General features: G+C 45.7%; 1 protein-coding gene across 3 annotated transcripts in view; it reads left to right on the top strand.

Moving 5' to 3' along the window:
• Window positions 1-327: 327 nt before the first annotated feature.
• The window catches only part of MET (MET proto-oncogene, receptor tyrosine kinase), a 91,282-nt gene continuing 75,499 nt past the window's right edge, over window positions 328-16,110 (top strand). Inside the window, exon 1 of one of the 3 annotated variants that reach the window (XM_048050996.2) lies at window positions 328-409. The gene's annotated coding sequence lies outside the window, so the exon portion shown is untranslated. The other 2 variants (XM_048050994.2, XM_066991365.1) reach the window with 2 other exon arrangements.

Genomic DNA, 16,110 nt, shown 5'->3' with positions numbered 1-16,110 from the left:
CATCCTGCACCCCAAAAGGAAGCATGTGCAGAGGCAGGCGGGTGTCTGCTGCTCTGTGCCAAACGGGGTCCCTTAATCCGGATTACACCCGTCCCTTAATCCGAATTACACCTTCAACAGGCCAAGGCACCGCGGGCACCGGGGCTAAATTCATCGGCCACTTCGCATCCCGGGAGGGCCAGGGACAGACCTTGGGGGTGCCACAACCCTGCCCTGCCCCTCGGGCTGAGCTTTTCCCACCTCTCGGGCGCAGGCACCTGACCTCACTCCTCCCGAGAACGCCTCCCCCGGGCTCGGGGCGAGGGCTGGGCGGGAGGGGGGGGGGGGGTGTCTCCATCAGCCGGCCCCCTACCCCAAGGGCCGGGGATCCCGGCCGGGAGGCACGGAGGCTACACACACCCGATATGCGGTGAGTCACGGGCAGGTCGGGACCGCGCCGGAGGGGCGGAGGGAGCCGAGGGGACCGGCTGATTTACCGCTGGGAGCCGCCAGCAGCGCGCCGGAGGCGCCGGAGGGAAGAAGCCGCCCCGCAGCCCAGGTGCCGGCCGGGAGGGAGGGAAGAGGGCAAGGAGGGAGGGAAGGAGGGAAGGAAGGAGGGAGGCGGCGGCAGCAGCCCCCCAAAAGGCACCGGCGGCATCGCGGGGCAGCCCGGGGGCGCGGAGGTGTGTGCGGGCTGCGCCCCGCTCCGCTCCGCCCCGCCCCGCCGGGCCGGCAGCCGAGAGCCGGGAACCGGGAGCCGGGAACCGAGAACCGGGAGCCGGGAACGGGGAGCTGGGAGCCGGCAGCAGCCCGCCCCGCACCGGTAAGGATGGGGCGAGCCGCGGGGAAGGACGGGGGGGCCGCTCCCGGAGCCCCGGGGCAGGTGGGCGCCCCCCGAGCCGTGCTCCCCGCTGCACCCCCCCAATCCTCGGGTCCTCCCCCAAAATGTTCCCCCCCCCCCCTCCCCCCTAGGGCTTCCCCCGCCCCGCTGCGAGCCCCGGGGGGGGGTGCCCCAGGAGGGGCTGGGGAGGGCTCGGTGCGACCCCAGGGCTTTCCCCAAGTTCTGGGTCCTCGGGCGTTCGCAGGCTTTCCCGCAGTCCTCTCGCGGGCTTGGTGCATGCGTGTGCCCTTATCGCCTTATTGCTGCCAGCAGGGTTTTGCTGGGAAGGGGACACAGCTCCGCGGTACGACAGCATTCCACCGCTCTTTGCATGCCGGCGTTAAATCGGGCGGCGTTACGCGTGCCGGCGGTGCTCGGCGGGAGCTGTGAGTTGCCCACCTACAGCCCGGAGCGGAGCGGAGCGGAGCGGGGGGTACCGGCGGGTACCGGCGGTGGCTCGCACACGGCGCGCCTGTAACCCGCGGGAGGGTGCTCGGGCTGCGATGCCTGCTTCTCCCAGAGGACCTGTGCCGTGTGTGGTGGTTCATCCGCTTTCATCTCTCAGCCTAAAAGTGCTTTTCTGCATTGTCCGCCAGCAAAAATAGGATTGTGCTTTTTTTTTTTTTTTTTTCTCCTCTCTCTCTGAGATCTGAGCAGTTTGGGTTCATAACCGGGCGAGGGAAAGTCTCTCACATGTTTCTCTAAGAGCTGGTTAAATGTTTACAGATCATACACTGCCAGAGCAAAAAGCTAGCCTTTGGCAGGAGCTGCGTGTTGAAAACAAAGTAACTTGGAGAATGACTGTATCACTTGTTCTTTGTGTGCCCTAATCCTTCCTCAGCGCTCTGATTCCTCCTCTGACTCGTCTCCTAATGCAAACTGAATCATTTGGAAGAAGGAATACTTTATAAAACATTCATCTCTCTATTTGCAGAAAATAGTCAGCTTCTTTCCCTTTCTGGCGAGGAGGGGATGAATTGCCTTTATTACCCCGTAGGGCTTGTTTTTTTTCCCTTTCTTTTCCATTTTCTCCTGTCTCTAAGGATGACCGCGGCACAGCAGGTGGTTATCTGTGCACAGCACTGCACGTGTTGTGGCTGGAGCGGGGCTGCTGGGCGAGCTGGTGCCCGGGGGTGGATGGGGCACGCTGGTCCCAGTGAGCCCACCAGGAAGCCGGAGCTCAGCAGAGGCTCAGTGAGCAGCTCACGAATGCGAAGCCGAGTGGCAAACGTCGTCCTCCCAGAAACGCCTTTCCCATACTGATTCTCCCGCGTTTATGGCTCTCTGGAGCCTCAGCTGAGGAGCAGTAACCTCCTCCCACTGGCCCAGTGTAACCAAAGGGGCCAGCCCACCTATTCTCCCCCCTTCTTCTGTCATCTGCAAGGGGCTGCTCTGTATTTTTCAACTCGGCGCAGAAACCCAAAGCCTGCTGCCTCGCAGATCCGGCTTCCCGGACCCCAGAGAGCAGCTCGCACAGCTGGCTGCAGCGCAGGAGCAGCAGCCCTGCCTTCACGGCTGCAAAGGGAACCTGATGCCGGCAACATGCCGGGCCGGGCTGGGCTGGCCGAGCCAGAGAGCCTGGGCTGGGAGTCCCAGACCTCCAGATGATGTGCTTTGTGCCACGGCTGCCTTGTCGTGCTGATGTGTCTAGACTTCATTCACTTCAGACTGAAAGCGAGGGGAGGGACTGCATCTCCATGTGTGCCTGTGCAGTGTGTAGCAGAAGGGAAATCCTGCCCGGGCTCTCCCAGCCTGCGCTGCGGAAGCAGCACGCGTCGCTTCTTGGTTTGGAGAGGGATCGAGGAGCTGAGTGGTGTCCCCTGAAACAACCTGGGTAGGAAGATGAAACCCAGAAGGGAACCACAGGATTTGCTCGGTGCAGCAGAGAGGAATGGGTTACAGTGCCATGCTTCAGACCCTTCCTGAGATTATGCCTTGCAGCTGCACCTTTGTAGCTGGTTCCTGTGACACCCCGGTGACCAAGCTTCCCACCTCTGGCTGGCCCTCGAGCCACCGACACAATTCCACGCTTCATAGCCTACTACCAGCAGTGGAGCTGTCAACCCGTGCGTCTCGTCTGCTGTGGCCACAGCCTGCGATCGCCTCCCACACGAGGGTTGGCAGCCAGTAATCACATCCACGGAGCTCACCGATGATGTTCGCACCGTGGTGGTCCCTGCGTGCCACCGTGGCGGAGCAGGACCACAGCTCCGTGGAGGACTCCACAAGTGGCGTCTCCCTGCCTGGTTTGCCTGTCCCTCCCCACACGGCCGTGCCAGGAGGCCTGCTGTTGTTCTCCCCTGGTAAAAGTGCTGTGTTTTTCTTGGCAATGGTTTTAACGAATCTGTATCTCCTACATGGCGAGTGATGCAAGTGTGTTAGCAGAAGACATTTTTAAATCAGTTTCCTTACCCAGGGGAAATGTAGGATAGACAGGGCCTTCAGGAAACGAATAATTAGGTGACCTTTTTCCCCCCAGAATATCAGGTCTGTTTTATGTAGAGCTGTTTGAAGTCGCACAAATTCTCATTACTCTCCAAATCTCTAACCTTGCCTTGTTTAAGATACCTTTTAGGAAATCAAATCAGTGTTTCAATCTAATTTCCAAAGGCATTCAAACACATGGTATGTGCGCTAACTTGTTTCCTCTAGCATTAACAAATCTAGCAAATTGCCAAGCTATTTGCCTTCAGGAAAACTATGATGTTGTACAAGAAGATAAAGTATTTTTTCCTCCAATTTCAAACATTTAAAAAAAAAAAAAAAAAGGAAAGGCAAAGTTATCAGACCAATTTGGTTGAGGATGTAACTCTTTGAAGGAAAGAGTGCTACCAAGTAGATTGCCCTTTTCAGGTGTCTGCTTTCTGATCTGTTCTGGGACTTTTTATTTGCCCCGTAATCCCTTTCAGTTACTTGATGCAACCGGATGGTGACTGAGACCCCTGGCTCAGATGGGCCTTCCTTCAATTTGCTAGGATCGCCCACCCCAAATATTGGTGTGGGCAGTAGAAGTGGAGAGACAGAGACCAGGAGGGCTTTGTAACCAGGGCCAGGGCGGCGTGGATGGAAGGTGAAGGAGCAGAGGCTGCGTGCGCCTGCGTAACCTCGGGGCATTTCATTTTTCAGGCAGGTGTCGATAGCAGGAGATTTTCTGTAATGCTGAGGAGTTTAATAAGCTCTAAATACTTAAGCGAAACGCTCTCTTTGTGTGTCCTGCAGCTCTTTGATACCCTTCTGTTTGTCCCAAGAAAATTAACATGAAATTGCCCTTTTCGGTGGAAGGCAGTGGTAGGGGTCTTGTTTGAATTCAGGATCAATTCGGTTGCAAATGGATGTGAAAGGAAAATTGCCTAATGCTTTCAGAAGATTTTCATTTTGCTCAAGTGTTCACACCATGGTCATCGCCATGGTATTTGATAGCTATCCATTTTGTTGTGTGTGCTGCAGCTTTAACCTCTGTTTGAAGGGTCAGATCAACCTATCTTTTTTCCTTATAGTCACGGGGAAATAATAATTCCTACGTAAGTTGCTTTCCTCTACCATAGCTCCTTCATTTTGACGTTTATCCAACTAAACGGTATCAGAGTCTTTTTGACATGTATTGGTATCATTTCTGCAAAGGATCAGTGACCCAGCTTGGCAAATTTTAAAAATCAGCAACGTAACTAAATATGTGACATTTATTGAAATTCATTCTTCGCCATGGAGCTACTTTCTTTCAAAAACATTGAGAATAGCGAGGGACCGTGCCTGCAATTTGATTAAATCTATGGTTGTTCCCATTTGCCTCCTGCAAATTGATTCCCCCCCCGCCTGCTCCCCAGCTCGACACGCGTATTGATTAAAACCTCTGCCCTGGTCCGAGCCAGCACACATCTGATGTTTGTGTGCGTGTTCCTCCCGTGCAAGTTGTGACAGGCTCCGAAGCCTGCGAGCTGACTGTGCTCGTGGGCTATCGGAGTGGGAAGGTTACTTAGCAATTGTTTTACACCGTATGATGACACATCTTTGAACCCCATTGTATGAAGGAAAAATACCTTCTGACTGGAGAGAGATTTCCTGTTTATGTGTGTGTTTGCTGGAATTAAGGCTTCCCCTGTGTGTTGGCCGAGTATTTTTTGTAATCCAAAATGGCAACATGGCAAGGCACCTACAGAGTTTATTTTTTGGACAGGATACAGGTCTTTTATATTTCAAAATAGCATGGCTCTGGAGTTGGTGATGAAGCATAGGGGCCTCTCAGTTACACTTCTACGAGCAGACTCAGTTAATTGAGGCTGCACAGTTATAAAGACAGATAGATTTAGGCAATAAGTAATTAACTTTTATTGACATTTTTATACAATGTAAGTTGTTCGCTTCCCACACAGGAAGTTTTTGACTTCAGGCAGATGTTCTTTCAACATAAGGATATGATATTTGCCAAATGTATAATTTATTTTATGAAATGGGTAGAATCATGGCTTTGGTTGTGTCTGAAGGGAGTCCTTTAAGACCTTCTGCTTCTCTGTACAGAGCAAAGGGTAGCTCAACTGGTGGCCTCTGGGCAGGAGCTGCAGGAGGGTTGCAGGCTGAAAACCTGAAAGGCTTTCAGCTGTGTAGACATCGGGGTGACCAGAAAATAAAGCCACTCTTGCCCTAGGTTTGTGACCTTGCAGCACGCCTCTGCACCCTTCGTGCCATAGTTGAACCCCCTCGAGAGGGGAGAGCTGTTGTTGCAAGGCTCAAACCAGGCATTTTGCCTATAACAGTAACAGGGCTGGACCACCCTGAACTTCGGCAGTAAAGTTATAGTTATTTATTAAATACAGTTTTAAGGTTTCTGGTTTGCCTCAAATGATGCTCATTTTAAACAACTGTCTGGGCCTGGGAGAAACCTGGACTAATGGACTGATTACACGGAGCATTTCTTAGGGCTGAGAGCCGCGTGGACCCTGGTGTGGGATGTCCCGGCCCCAGCTGCGCTGGCCGCTGCCCGTGCCCACGTCTGGCAGAACATCTTCCTCAGCACAACTCCAGCCCCTCTGCCTCCTGCCACAGGGGCTCGGGCCCGCAGCACAATTGGATCTCCAGCAACTTGCTCTTTACAGTTATATTTTTGGGTTGTGCTGCTTGCCTGATAGCCACCAGTAACATGGTGGCCCCAGAGATGTCGTCACATGTCGCGACACTGACTTTTCAGGGATGATGGGTTTTGTTCTGCCTTTGGGTGTGTTTGCACAGTATTTGCAAAGTGCATTTCCTCTCCTTCAATTTGTGTGGAAAATTGAGGTATCTTTTGCCGCATGAAATTCTTTTAGTTAATATTTGTACAAATAGATAATTCTCGCAGGAGTGATTTATATTAGTCTAGATTCTGTGGAAATAGAAATCCTTTCTGAGCGTGTCTAATGAGCAGATGAAAATAATTGCAGGCTACACTTAGAACTGCAAACTTCCTTATTTCCCCCTTATTTGAGAAAAAGAAAAAAGAAATGTTATGTCCTTTTATTTACTTATTTTATTTAGCTTGTTTGAGCTGGGTGCTGAACCTCACCTTTCATTACCTTTGTTTTTCCATATTATAAGTGTATTAACTAAGGTGATTTCAAGCTTGCTCTACGTAGATCTATAGTACTGTGAATGCCTAGTAGCATACTTATTTTTTTACTACTTTGTATTTAGCTTTATCATGAATAGGAATGCTTTTCGGTCTGGTTGACCCAAGCTAAATAACCTAAGTTTCAGGACCATTAGAGATATTTATTTGAATTTACTTGCCCCTCCTCCCCACCCAGATGACCCTATGAAGGTAAAGGTAGCAGGTTTCCATGTAACTTCGTACTTTGAGAAAACTCCCAAATCTGTGGGTTGTCCCCAGTGCATGACTGGAAAAGAACATGGCTTGCTCTGTAAAACTGGAATAACTTTACAAGCTTCATCTGTCTTCAGACATACGCTGGCATAACTGAGGCTTGAATTTCTCTCTATCTTTAAGGTTGTTACACAGCCAAAATTGTATTAGGCCTTCTGTTATGGGAATTATATATCCTTTTACGTGTCATTATATATCCTAGTATCTGTTATCATTTTATTATATCAGTTTCTTATGTGTCTACATGACATGTGTCTTCTCATCCAAAAATACCAGTTTCTATTAGCAGGATATGGAACAGGGAGGCAGTTTTGCTGAAGACAATGAAAGGTGTTGGTAGTTGAATTCATGTCAAAAGTTGATTAATTCCTCTTTCCTAATGTCATTGAAAATGTTAAATGAATTACTGGAGTTATATTCAGTTTTCCTGTCTACTTCTGGAAAGTCGATACTGATTTTTAAATGTTATATATTACTGTCCTGCAAAACCTTTGGTTAAAGTCTTTAGGCTTATTGCTTTTGTTCTTTGGATTAGAGGCCAATATTTTTCTTTGGGAAAAATGTTTCTCATTGGTACTCGGTATTTGATATCATTCTTACAAATGTCCAAAGCTGCAGTAAAAACATAAATACAATCACAATATTAATGATGCTTTTAAAAATACATAGAATGCAAACAGTATTGGAGTCCAGTGAAGCAGTGAGCCAGTGTGGAGCTCACTATGCGATTAAACACTTCCACATCAGAGAATTTAATTCAAATTCCACCCTGAAAAATGTGCTTACCGCCCATTCAAATGAGTGGAAAATGTTGAGCATGTTGGAGGATGCAATTTAGCTCACAGTAGCTGATCGAAAACTTTATCTTAACGGTTGTTTAACCCTTGTGATGAAGGGAAGCTTTGGCACACGCTTTGTTGTTGCCTTCCCGTAGATGTTCAAGGACGGAGTGTTGCATGGTATGAGTTTTATCCTTGTTTGTGTTTGCAGGGCTTCCAGATTGTAAACGAGGGTGTTCCCTTAGCCTAGGGGAGGTTCTAGTGTAGGTTCTTAGTTAAAATAAGGGCGTCAGGGTACAAGTAAATGGCAGCCTTCAGTGGAAAATACGTAAGTGCTGAGAACAGGTAGAGGACCCACAGCTGTACTACGATTTTATTTCTCTGCATTGTGTTGTTTTCCCCATTTCCTAGTATTTAGTGTTTATTAAGCACACTGTGGTTTTAATCTGAAATTCCCAAATGTCTGTTTTTCCTGGTATTGCAAACACTGCCCTTACATGTGAATCACAGAGAGCATGGCGCAGTGGCAACATTTCACTGTGCCCTTTTACCTTCTCAGAGGATTATATAGCTCCTTGCCTGGGGATGTCCTCTTCTGTGACATTCTCCAGATCCTGCCAGGTCTGCACCTTGGCTCATCAGTCAGATCACCACAATGGGAAAATCCTATTGAATCTACTCAATACGGGAACCTTACTGTAAGTCTTTGAACCATCATATAAAACTTAATACTGGTTCTGTTCTTGCTTTAGGATTGTAAGATGTTAAAAGCCCTGTTACACTTCATGTTCTATTAAATCCTATATAATTCAGCTACTCTTATTTGTATCATATTCCTTTGGATTTTGTCCTTGTTGTCCCAGAATTACATACACAAGGGAGATGGATTGCAAGGCATGCCAATTTGTGAGAAAAAGGATGTTTCCCCTCCTCTTCTGGTTAAATTCAGAAAGACCTGCCCAAACATAGCTGTCATTTTCCAGGATAACTCTGGCAGCCTACATAAGAGGAGGAGCTCTGAATGTAGAGCATGTTAACAGAAACTGAGAGAGCTGAGAGCCATGCGGGAGGTGTGTGAAGCCAGCACACTGTGCATGAAATCACAAAATTCATAAACGACCTCCTAATTGCAGAATCGAACCCTATGTTTTTCTTTCCTTTATTTTTTTCTTTTAAAAATAAAAAGGGAAAAACACTGTGCGTGGTCATTATCAGTCAGAAGGACTGTTTGCCATTTCTCTGGAGTTTTCTCTCATTCTGAAAACACATTTACAAAAATAAGTACATGTTTGTTCTTCTTCAGATGTAAGCTGCCATGATAAAATCAGCTTGTGGATAGCTTAGAGACATCTTTGCTGCTTCCTGAAAATTACTGCATGTTTTTTTTGTTTGTTTTCAAATTGAGAGGTTTTCATACAGCATGCTTTGAAATAACTCCTTTTATGCAAATAATACCACACTCTCGTAAATTAAATACAAGCTGGGCCAAACTCTGCCTGCAGATAAGCATGCATGGCTTCCAAAGTTCCCTTGACTTCAGTGGGAGTGCTTCTTGCTTATCTGGGAGTATTAGCCTAAAATCCCTTCAGGGCACCAAATAAAAGTAACAACCAGTGAATTGTTTTCACCGTACAAAAAGCCTTTCAGGAAGCAGCACTGAGCAATAAGAGGTGGGTAAGGAAAAAGACAGTACCCATTTCCCTGCTAGAGTATGGGTGTATCTTCTGTCTTCTGTAAAGGTGAATCTGAATACAGTTATTTACTATTGCATGCTATTAATAGGGGTAAAAACCTATCAGTCCACTGACTGTCCACTGGCATTATTTATAGGGATTTCAAAGACATACAAAAAGGTAATGCCCGTGTCCATTAGCTACTTACTTGGAAATGCAGTGTATGTTCATTCAATTTTTCTTTAAAGCATAATGATTTTCTTCATTAACAATATATAAGATTTTTAAAGATTTACTCTTCTGCACCTATCATCCCTGTTAAGTTATGCCTTCTGCATCTCAGTATTTATCCTGTGTCATCTGTTGCTCATTTTAAATGAGGTAATATTGAGATTCTGTCATGTCAACAGATCTTCTGCCTTTCAGGCTGTTTTAAGCACCCTGTTTTCTAGTCCTTACTCAGCTGAACTATCGTAGGAATCGATGAGAATATTGTTTGCATAAAGACTGTGGAGTCCAGTCTTGGAAAAGGTGGCAGCTTCACAGTAAAGGAATGTAACTTAGCTAGGTAAACCTTAGGACTAAAACCAGGTTTTGTACAAAAATCCAGGTGCGTAACAAGTTATTTTTCTCATTGTCACCCCCAGGAGCTGTATCCTGTTCAAACTTCAATTGCTTGATTGAGTAATTATTAATCACATGAGTAGTCCAGCTTTTACATAGCATTAAATAAGCACAACAACGTACTTTGAATATTATAAGTAGGAACAGGAATGTAAAATAAAGTGTTCTTGTTATGACAGTGGCCTTTGTTCAGTGCCTGAAGTGTTGAACTCAGTTGTGTCAACTACTTAAGAAAACCTCATGCTCAGGAATAATTGTTATAGTATAAAATCTTAAATTAAAAACATGCATTAACTGACATTTCCAATTTTACCACTGCCATTTTACTTTTCTTTTGGGTAAGCAGATCAAGCTTAAAATTATGGGAAAGATCCAGAGAGGCTACTTTGGCATCTCAAATGGGGTTTAGAGTGAGTTCAGGGCACAAGGCCAAGGAAGGCATCCAGAAACCTAATACTCTGTGGCCACAAAGCTCTCAGGTGCTTAGATTAGCTGGCGTCTGCACTTGGTTCTGAATATTCCCTGGATCTCACCTGAGCTCAAGCTCCACGGGAGGAAAAACCACGTGGAGCAGTGGAGGCCCTGGGGCCTGCCCAGGCCACAGCTACTGGCCGAGCCCTCATGAAGTCCCGAGACAGGACGGAGCCCAACAGGCATCGAGTCCCACACAGTCCCAGCCCGCTCGGCTACGAAGTGTGAGGACTGCTTTTAAACCACGTCTTCTGCCAGGGAGGACCAACATCCATGCCTTCCTCTTCAGGAAAGGAAGAGGAGAGGGAGCAGCGGCCATCATGGTGTCACCCTGGCTGCCCCTCATGGCCAAACGGCAAGAGGGCAAAGGCAGAGGGGGGCAGATCCAGGGCTTGGTCCTGAGTTTAGACCTTTGGCCAGCCTGTTTGTGAGGGAACGAAGGTCGTGGTTTTAAATCAGACCCCTTGCGGCAGGCACTGTCCTGCAGCTCAGCACTGCTGCCAGCTCTGCCACGAATAGCTGTGTTGTGCCTGTTGGAGGCACCACCACCATGTCCTTCATATTTCAGAGGCATTCTGCTAAAATGAGCTAATTTATCCTCGTGTCACCCTTGTGAGAAAGGTAAATACTCTCTGAAGTTTGGGAATAGGCTCTCTGCTTATCTCACAAACTCCTTGACTCTGGCTCCAGCTTTCCAAAAGAGACACTCTGGGGTCCAAACAAGGCGCCTGAACACGTCTGAGAGCTGTTAGCAGTCCTGTGTACATGAGAAGCCCCAGGAGCAGTGCCTGCACGTTTAAGCTCGCCAGCTGCCCCCAAAATAAGGGGAAGAAAGGGAGGAGGGGAGGAAAGGGGGGGGGGGGGGTGACGAGGTAAATGAAGCACCCAGAAACTCCATTCAGCCAAAAAAAAAAATAAAAAATACTCCATTAGCATGAAAAAACTCAGCCATCCCAGCATACCTTCTTCAAGCTTCAGCATCTTCTTTCTGAAGGTCAGCACAGTATTTCAGAATGAAAGCTGGGGCTGACGGACCCTTGCTGAGGGAGATCTGCCAGAAAAGGAGCCCAGGCTGCTCCAGATCAGCCACTCTGCTGATTGCAGCTGTGACACCGTTGCCTCTGGTGAGAGCCAGTATGTCAGATAGGCTGGTCCCAGGCCATTTCGGGATTTATGAATACCAATACCGTAAAGTCCTTGGAAGCAGATCATGAATCACAGGTTCACAGCAAGGCAGCAGTCTAGCCAATGAGCCATCATTAACTCACTTTCTAAACTGAGTGAAAGTAGGGCATCAGTTAAAGTGCATTGCAATAACATAATCTTGCAGTGACAAAAGTGAGGTCAGCATTAAAAAGAAAAGGTCATAACCTCCTAACCAAACACAGACGTGAAATGAACACTATCCTTGACATTGCTCCTGTTTGATTATCAGAAAACTGCTATGAAGCTAGGTAGACCATCAAATTATTAACTTTGGTATCAGATAAAGGATGTGTTCTGTTAAGCTAAGACATAAATATAGACTTCATTGCTTCTACTAGCTGGTTTACAAACACAGCCAGTTCATTTTTTTCTGTAGCCATTCTGAGGGTTTGCACCATGTTTTTCCATGGGGCAAAGAGCACCAAGCTTTTTTTGCTCAGGGGCAGTTTGTGTTTGACAAGGCTAGTTATTTCCAATACATTATATTGTTGTGGTTATACTGCCTGTGGAGCCAGCTTGGACATGGAAGGAGTACAGTCTGCTTTCTAGCACTATGCTAAATATAATAATGTGGACAAATCACAGTGTCAGCACAACAGGCTGTGCCAGGCCAGATTGGCTCTGCAGCCTCCCAAAAGTTCCTAGATGCAAGGAGTAGGCCTAGGGGCAACCTGATAGTCTCTGTGCAGTGCTCCACAAGCAGTGCTTTTTCCACGTCTCCACTACTTGCATAACCCAGCAGGCTGAGCAGAGGGGAAGCGAGTGCTGCATTTAAGCCCTGGGGCGAGCTCTTCAAACCTGGGGGCTCAGCTCACCCCCGACATGTGCTGATTTCATGGGGACCCAGCACAAAATTTGACCACAACATCTTGGCTTGATGAGGTATCTATCAAGCAGGGTGTCAGCAACATATTGGACATCCTTGATCCTAGGTTTTGCCACTGTGCTCTCAGAGACACGTTGACACTGAGCAGGGATAAGTCATGGCACCCAGTGGCATGCTTTATGTGCGTCGTGCAGCAGAAAAGCCACTGCTTGACACTACCCTACCAGCCCTTTCAGAGAAAAGGACAGAGCAAGCACAATTTCTTTTACTTGGTATCCTAGATATTTGTTCCACTCCTTGGAGGAATTCAGGAACTTGTTGGGTTTTTGTTGCTATTAATATTATATTTACTATGACGTCAAAAGAAAATTTGGTAACTTGATGTACATGTAGATCTTTTGGTACTGATTTTATACAATGTACTTTGTCATCACTATCTATTGATGTGAATAAGTATTTTTTTTTTTTAGGATTAATGTTTGGCTATGAAGAGTTATTGTCTCAGGGACTCCTGAGAACCATTAGCACCAAATGACAATTAAACTGCAGGAAATGCCCTGCATCAAGATCATTCATAATTGCTGTTAGAACATTTAGATCAAATCTGTATGCTGTCTTGGTTACTCATTGCTATCTGCCTTTTAATCTTTTTCATTTTATGACCCATACCATTCCTTTAATTATCACAGTATGGAAGGCACAGTATGTAGTTTTACTACAAGACAGGAAAGGCTTCCAAAATTCGTTCTGCATTTCAGTACAAGAATTCAGGTAGATAGATGTTGTAACCATAAAGCATAAAGTAGAAAATCTAAGTGAGTGCTGAGAGTAGTCAAGGGAATGGATCTAAAGCTGTGCTTACGGCCAGGTTTGCCAACTTGGCTCTTTAAGAAAGGCGGAACTACATTCCAAGAAAATTACACTGTCCCCATTCTTTACAGACAACCACAAAATGCTTAGACTCATGCAAAAAGTTGATCAACAGGATCAGCTCAGAAAAACTGCTTCCTCCTACTGTAAGGTATTTTTATACTCACCAAAAAGGACTTGCTTTTCTTCCTGAAGTTGTATGACATCCTCAGTCAACCAGGACACGTCTGTATTTGTCTCAACTGGCTAGAGTCAGTAAAGATCTTTGTTTTGCATATGCAGTAAAAATACATAGAGATGTATTAGTCTGTCCAAATACAAGAAACTGGGAGTGAAACCCAAATATCTCCATATTCACTCACCTGAAACAGAAAACCAGCCTACTATGTATTATTGGTTGTGACATGTACAACAACAAGCATAACATATTATTCTGCAACCCACAAATCTCCTTTTCTACTTGGACTGAACATATGGACTAAAATGTTTACACGTCAGTTGTCATACTGAATTATTTGCTGCAGATGTAGAGTTTAGGTCTGTGCTAGTACTGGATTTATTTTACTGCCAATAGTAGTGGTGGAGAACCACAATAGTATCACAGGTATTTTGTTAACGAAGCTCCACAGTTGCTGACTTGCATTTCAGATAAACAGAGTGGATCAATAATGTTGTGTTGTTTAAAGTCTACTTTCTGTTTTCCCACTATTGCCAAACAATATCACTGTTTTAAAAAAAAAATAATAATAATCCTCCCATTCTTATGCTTCCAGATGTGGAAAGCAGTCCTCCTGTATTTAAAGCTCCAAATCTATCTGGAAATATAAGCATGAACAAACAACGGAGGACTTACCTTACTGTGGATTTTTCCTCCCTGTTTTTCAGTTAGTCTTCATATATATTGAACTTCTTTTTTTGGTTTCTGTTCTTTGTAGATTTGATTCCTAAGCCCTTAGAGTAAGTACCACTTTCTCACACAAGAAATTTCACTGAATTCCAACAAATGCTGTATTCCACCTTTTCAATTAGTCTTCCTGAACAGGGTATAGCTCTTGATCTGCTCCACTAGCTTGTAATATATCAGTGAGTGTTTGCTGAGGTTCATTATGAAACAACCTGTAGTGCCATTGTACCTTATCAAAACAAAAAGTGATTAAATAAATCCAGTTGTGCTACAGACCCAAGAGATGAGTTGGTAATAGGATGTTAAGATCTGCTGCAAGTTTCAAAGCAAACACTCTGCACTTTATTGCACTGCACAACACCTACAGAAAATTAATGATAAATAAGTATAAAAGTAACATTTTCTCCATAGCAAAGGATACATTAGTTTTTTGCATATGTTTTAATGCTTATTAAACGTAAACCCAGTAGAAAACAAAAATGCTTCTGTTATAAGCTGCTGTGAATTACAGTGGTGTGTTGGACCCAGTAATGGATATTAAAGAGTATATTTTATGCACTGAGATTTGGATTGTTTCTTTGTATTTGAATACAGTAAGAAAGAGCTTACAGATCAGCTGAACATGCTAATGAAAGCAATTTCTTCTGACACACACTAGTGCACTGGAGATGTAAAAGGTTTATTTAATGGTAGATTCCCCAGCAATTGCCTAGGCTGTACCCTGCCCACCAGTTCTTCATCGTAAGCCCTCTGCATGCACGCACACACTATAGCTACCTCTTAGCATACCATGGAAACCTCCCAGCTACATTATGAATGACTTTGTGACCTAAATCACTGATACTAAGTCCCGTGACTCTTTGCAGTGGGGAAATGAATCATGTTAGTGTACACGCAGAAAAGTTATGTTCCTGTCCTAGTCAGAATGAGCAACCTAAATCAGGGAAGTGGGGTGAAAATAGTGCTTAGGGCAAAGAAATATGGATTTTAACTCAGATTAGCCATTTAAATTCAACTCAAGGATAATTTGTATGTTTGATGCTGAGTTATTGAGTCAAATTTTCTTGTTCCCTGTGTTATTTTATTCCAAGGTAGCTAATTCAGGTTGGCAGCTCTGTGTTAAGAACGTTTTTAGTCTGTGGACGTACAAAATAGAAAATCAACTTCAATAAGTGTTTTACTTATAACCCATCCTGTCTGCAGATGCAATAGGTTAATTGAAAAGTCTGTTGAGGACATGTCCACTGTGAGCTTACTCTGCAGAAGCTGGTGCCAGCGTTGTGACAGATTTGCAACAAAAGATTAAAGTTGGATGGATGGAGCTGTTACCACCTCCCTCTCTTATTTGCCCTGTCCTGTTAAGTAATGGTGCTGTCTCCATGGCAGGGCATCTGATCCATGGGGAATCAAGTCCTGAACTGGCACAGTTTTCAGTCCAGGACAGTAAAGTAAACTGAACTCTCAGGAGCAGTAATCACGGTGGTTATCCTACATAAATTCGCCATCACATGTCTGTCAGAGCCCATAGTAACAAGACGTACGATCCCATTGGGAAAAAGAAAAGGGGGGGGGGGGGGGGGGGGGGGGGGGGGAAGGTAGAACTATATTACCAAATAAGTCCTAAATATGGGAAAACATTGCCATTTGTTGTACATTAGCTGATAATAGGGTTTGTGAAATAAAAATTAGCGTGGCTCTGCTGTACCTAACCTGAAATGACCTGAGGAGTCAATGTATTCTTGTATAATCATGCCATTGCACACTGTGCATAGGATCAGCAGGACCCCAGTGTTTCCTTTTCTGTAACGCAGTAAGGAAAGATGAGGTACACCAAACAACCTATGAAAACCTTTCTGTTGTGTCAGCGTGTTGTCTTAGTTTGTGCAGATCCATGGAGTGCCTTGCGATCAGACTTAATGGGATCTTCATTGTTGAAATGAGGGCTAGGAATACAAGCACAATGCCGTTTTCTGGCTTCCTCGTATAGGACAGCCTGAGCATTATTCAACAGTCAGGCCAGGTCTGACTTGTCAGTGCAGTGGCA

The sequence above is a fragment of the Anser cygnoides genome, chromosome 1, assembly GCF_040182565.1.
Source record: "Anser cygnoides isolate HZ-2024a breed goose chromosome 1, Taihu_goose_T2T_genome, whole genome shotgun sequence".
NCBI lineage: Eukaryota > Metazoa > Chordata > Aves > Anseriformes > Anatidae > Anser > Anser cygnoides.
The sequence above is the reverse complement of the archived record's forward strand: the minus strand, read 5'-3'. Positions and strand labels throughout refer to the sequence as shown.